General features: G+C 33.7%; 1 long non-coding RNA gene across 1 annotated transcript; it reads left to right on the forward strand.

The window, feature by feature from the left end:
- The first annotated feature begins 282 nt into the window (after positions 1-282).
- Positions 283-1,822, forward strand: LOC138899439 (uncharacterized). Its single transcript, XR_011411066.1, has 2 exons — positions 283-1,429; positions 1,650-1,822. It is a non-coding gene; the product is annotated as an uncharacterized lncRNA (long non-coding RNA).
- The last annotated feature ends 4,418 nt before the right edge of the window (positions 1,823-6,240 follow it).

Below are 6,240 nucleotides of genomic sequence, written 5' to 3' on the forward strand. Positions count from 1 at the left end.
CACGGATTGAAACATATCCGTTACAAATGCGGATAATCTTACGTTAATATTTACTATTAACAAATAAATTTGGTCCAAAAAAAATTAATCAATCAATCATTTGACCGAAGCCGAAGCCGAAGCCGTAGCCGAGCGAGCGACGACGACGACGGCGCGATGCTTGCTTTCTTCTTAACTCTTTAAGAGCTACAAGAAGAGCAATTATATATATACCCACCAAAAACAATGTCTCATTGTCAAGAGGGGAAAACTTAAAATTTTACTCAAAAATTTTATTTTTCCCTCCATTTTCCATTCACCCTCATTTTAAGACTATTTCATCTTAAATAAAAAACCTCAACAGGAGTGGTACGGCACCCGCTTGCTTTGGCTAAAATTTTGAAAATGTAATTATATATCTAGTCTAAAAGGTATATATATATTAAGTTCCATCGGCAATAAAAAGTAAGTTAGGTTCCACTGGTTCAGTGAAGATTTTCAAGTCTTTTGCTTCTTGAAGGACCCAAGGTCGAGTTTCTAAGGAAGCCATAACTTGCTGCTGCTTTTCATTTTCCTTGTTTCTATTCTTTTTTATTCCTTTTTCCTCTGTTGAGCTGTAAGCCTCACTTCTCTTTTTCTTCGTTTTATTTGCTATATCACTCTCTCTCTTGTTCTTTTTCTTTTTTCTGCTTCTTCCATTCTTTTTAAAAAAAATCTTTACATTAACCTTCCTTTTTTTCTCTACCGGTATGCTTACTTCAGAAGCAATTTCTTTCGATCATTTGAATATACTTTACTCAGTATATAGTATCTTTTTATTTAGATGATGCGGCATTATTCTATATATATTGGAGTATTATTGAGCAATATCACTCTCTTCTATTGACTTTAAAAAAAAATGGCTTGAGTTGTAGACATTTTTGAATTGATTCTCATAGATTGAATTTGAAGCTTTTGCTTTGCAAAGTATTGCTATACAAACTTGAGAATTAAGATAGAAAATATAAACTCGAGAATACGGAAGGTAAATTAATCTAGTTAAACAAACAATTCATAGTAGTTAAGCTATTTTTAAAGCAAATTTTATAATTGGAGGTGCTCTTTCAGTATTTTTTTTGTGCAATTTCCTTTCTTAATATAATTTAAATTTAAGCTTGAAAAAGAGTAACTAGACAAAATCGAACTTATTTGTTTATGTATGTGAATAATAGGCTTAGCCAACCTAATCGGAGTAACAAAAACCTTATCGAATCGACTTTTTATTTGGTCTTTGTGACTAGAGGTAGATATACGGTCTACATAAAGGATGGCACCCGCAACTTCTAAATCCTGGATTCGCCTCGGCTTAGAAGAAGAGTAAGATTGCATGCTTGATGTCATATCCTCTGCTGTGGGCTTATAGTTGAAGTTGAAAAATGGATTCTTGACATCTTTGATGGATATAAGACGGGTATTACTTGTTATGAAAATAATTAATCTTATAATGCTAATATTTAAATAATCATATCATACTATATTACAAGTGTGAAATCCGAAAGTAAAGTTTGAAAGACGAAAATAACCCTAAAAAATTGAATGACAATTTTTCCTTCACATAAAAAATGACTTCTATTAAATGATAATTTTGGCTACATTGAATCGGACTAATGGAGGATTGTTTCATCTCCCAGGGAAGCTGCAGTGGTGAAATCTTTTTTAGTTACGTTGTGGCCTTTTCATATTTTTGCTTTAATTGTTGTCTTTTGAGTTTCCAACGATTATAACAATTAAATGTAGCCTTTCACATTTTTATGTTGCACTATATAAAAGCACAATAAAGTGTCAAATCACTGTCTTTTTTTTTTGTCCCGGTGTGATGATCCAACCGGTCATTTTGACTTTTAGAATTCTGTTTCCTTAAATAAAACTCCCCGTATGTTCTTTTATAAATTATAACTTGCGGGATAGTTGGTTTGGGATTTGGAAGTGTTCGGGTTGAAGTCGGAACACTTGATTCCTTGAGTTGGCCTTAAAATACTAAGTTTGACTCACTACAAGAAAATAGAGATATGACGACATTTATTAAATGTCATATTAAGATGCTTAAATGTCGCAAATTCGTTTAGCGACATTTATTTTACATTTGCATCAAATGTCGTAAATTTCAATGTTGTTAATTTTTCGACATTTTGGTAAATGTCGGTATGAATTTTACGACATGTAGTTTATGACATTTACGTAAATGTCAATAAGAAATTTACGATATTTAATTTATGATATTTAGGTAAATGTCAGTAAGTGTTTTATGACATTTAGTTTAAGACATCTATGAACGTCACTTAAAATTACCGATATTTTTTTTAATGCCAATAAATAAATTTACGACATTTATGAAAATGTCGTATCCACATTTACATGAATGTCAAAAACCGATTAGTGACATTTTTTACAACTGTTTAAAATGTCGTATTAAAAATTTCGATATTTAGATTAATGTTGGTACCAAAATTTTAAAATATTAATAATAATCCTCTATTTAGTTTCATCACAATACTTTACATTCAATTTGTACATTCACAGATGTCAACCTTTATAACTAACCTGAAATGTATGTAAAACAAATGCCTTTTAATACTATAACTAAAGAACAAAATAGCGATATAAAAAGTATTCTGTACAAGATAGATGATACCAAATCAAATGATTTGTTCTCAAAGTAAAACTCAAATTCAACTAAATCATAAAAGATAGTTATTTCCATATGTAACTACGTTAAGATTACTCCTAATTCGAATGAATTCCCTTAACTTCTAGACTAAATCTTATAACAAAGCTTGTTGAAATCACCTCTCCATAAGTCAAGATTTTCATTGTCAGTAATTGACCCACTTCCTTAAAAAATATTGCACGAGAAGTCATACAGAAAAAAAAGAATTATAACTATAATAAAGGGAATTCTTTCCTCATTGACTATAACAAATTGGGATACCAAAAACAACAACATATTGGGATTCTAAAAAAACAAACATATTGAATAATGGGTATAATAAGGCCAAAAAAAAAAAGGAATCAGTATCTTGTAATATTATCAAACTTACCCAGTTTTTCTGTGTGCCTACTTCACTAATTCCAATCTTCTTGATTGTTTAACCTGAGAAGAAACATTAAATTGGTTACTTTAATAGTGTACAAAATTCAAAACTTAGCAAATTATAGAATATTAGATACAAAAAATAAGATAAAGCCACATAATATTTTTTATTTTATGAAAGATACTTTATTAAGTATAAGAAGATAACAGAACATGACAACATTTGCCCATATTGTCACGACCCAAAAATCCTAACCTGTCATGATGATGCCTATCTCAGTACTAGGCAAGCCGACGCATCAATAACCCACGATTTTCTTTAAGTTTGAAAACATAATGTTTAATACAATACCAAAAATCTAGCAAATTCCAATACAACACTCCCAAAACTTGGTGTCACTGAGTACATGAGCATCTATACATTACAAGTCTGGGAAAAATCTGGTCTTTAATAATAATCTGAGACCAAATATAATAACAAAAGGATAGAGAGGGAGAGACAAGGTCTGCGAAACATGGCAGCTACCTCTGAATCTCTGTAAAATCGACTGTGCGAAAGAATCAACACCCACTGTCGGAGATCACCTGGATCTACACACAAAGTGCAGGGTGTAGTATGAGTACAACCAACTCAATAAGTAACAATAATAAATAAAGAACTGAAAGTAGTGACGAGCTTCTCAGCTAAGTCCAAATACAATACTTTCCAATATAAAAGAGCAGGCATGCACTCAAGTTCAACATTTAATATTTCTCAGAAATTTCATATCAAATTTGACTGACACAGAAAATAATATTTTTTTTTCTAATTTTCCAAAAATAGTGATATATAACAGCTGAAATGCAGTAAATAATGCAATCAATGCATCCTCTCAGAGTAACGATCACTTAGTCCTCCCATTCACTCCAACTTCACAGTCACTCATTCCTCACAGTCACTCAGCACTCGGCACTCGCACTCGCACTCAGTAGGTATCTGTGCTCATTGGGGCTGTGTACAGACTCCGGAGGGGATCCTTCAGTCCAAGTGCTATATCAAGCCAATCATGGCGTAAATCAATAAACATGCTGCGGCGTGCAGCCAGATCCATAAATATCCTCACAATTAGGCCCTCAGCCTCACTCAGTCATCAACCTCTCCAGTCTCTCGGGCTCTCAGAAATTATGATAAGCAGCCCAATAATAGTGATATGATGCATCAATAATAAATAAGAGAGACTGAGGTATGATATAAAATGAATAAACATGACTGAGTAAAAAATTACAATTTGAATATATTATTCAACCACAGAAATGACCTCAATGGGTACCAATAATAACAATATATGTCTAAACATGATTTTTAATACGAGTCTCAACTCAATTTTTCCCTATCAAGTAGAGAATGTATGGATATCAATAGATAATTCAACTACACAATTCCAAGGAATTTGACCAAGTCACAATTCCTACAGTGCACGCTCACACGCCCGTCACCTAGCATGTGCGTCACCTCAAAATCACTCACATAACACATAATCCGGGGTTTCATACCCTCAGAACCAAATTTAAAACTGTTACTTATCTCAAACCGTGAAATTCTTATTCTGCTAAGCCTTTGCCTCGTGAATTGGCCTCCTAACACCTCGAATCTAGCCACAAATAATTCGTTTCGGTCAATAAAATTTATTAAAATTAATTCCATAAAAAAAATACTAATTTTCCTTAAAAATCCAAAAATTAACTCAAAAATTTCCCGTGGGGCCCACATTTCGGAACCCGACAAAAGTTATAAAATATGAACACTCATTCAATCACGAGTCCAACCATATAAATTTTACTCAAATCCGACATCAACTCGACCCTCAAATCTCCAAATTAAACCAAGAGGGTTTTCACAATTTTCTAACTTAATTTACCGATTAAATGTTTAAAACAACCATGGATTCGGGTAATTTAACTAATATTGAGTTAAGAACACTTAGCCCGTTATTTCCTCTAAAAATCTCCCAAAAATCGTATCTTCCCGAGCTCCAATCCATCAAAAATGAAAAATAAGAACTTAAACTTTCTGTCCAGACCTCTCATCTTCGCGAATGCGACAGGTCCCTCACGTTCGCGAAATACAAAATCGTGCTGCCCAACATTTGTTCTTCGCAAACGCGAGATACTGCTCGCGAACGCGATGCTTTACGGAACTCTTCTTCGTGAACGCGAAGGCAAAAATTCATGCCCACTATTTTTTCCTTCGCGAATGTGATACCCAAGCGCGAACGCGATGAACAACTCAGCTCCTTTCGCGAGCGTGAGGGCCTACTCGCGAACGTAAAGAACAAATCTTGCCTATCTCAAATTCCCCTTCGCGAACGCGAAGAAGGAAACCAGAAAAACACACCAGCAGTCTTCAGCCAACATGCCAAGTCCAAAAATGATCCGTTAACCTCCCGGAACTCGCCCGAACCCCCCGGGACCTCAACCAAACATACCATCAAGTCCTAAAACATCATACGAACTTAGTCGAACCCTCAAATAACTTCAAACAATGCTAAAACAATGAATTACACCCCAATTCAAGCCTAATGAACTTTGAAATTTCTAATTTCTACAAACGACTCCAAAACCTATCAAATCACGTCCGATTGACCACAAATTTTGTACACAAGTCATAAATAACATAACAGACCTATTCAAAAAATATTAACAAACTACACATTTAATTACCTCTCAAAAAGTAAATAATTAATAAACTTTATAAGTACTATATAATTTAAGATATTAATCCTTCATAAATAAGTACAATTGTAGTAAAAGAATAAGTCTCATAATTTTGTGTCACGAACCAAAATACCACCACAGGCGTCGTGATGGCACCTAGTCTCTAAAACTAGGTAAGCCGATTTTAATTACATTTTGAAGCTATTTTGTTTTAAATTTAACAAGTAATCAAAACTAACAGCGGAATAAATATGAATATACAACCTCCCAAGACTGGTAGTACTGAGTCACGAACTCTAACTTAATTCATGGGATGATCACGAGGACCGAATATACAATACTGTTTGATAAAAATTAACAGTACAATGAAATGAAAAGACTCCAAGGGACTGAGACGACCAAGCATCCCTACCTTGAATCCTTACGATCCCGCTTTACTCTGCCCAAGTCCGATATCTCCAATACCTGGCTCTGCACAAAAGTGTGCACAAGTGTAG

This window comes from Nicotiana tomentosiformis, chromosome 9 (assembly GCF_000390325.3).
Source record: "Nicotiana tomentosiformis chromosome 9, ASM39032v3, whole genome shotgun sequence".
Taxonomy (NCBI): Eukaryota; Viridiplantae; Streptophyta; class Magnoliopsida; order Solanales; family Solanaceae; genus Nicotiana; species Nicotiana tomentosiformis.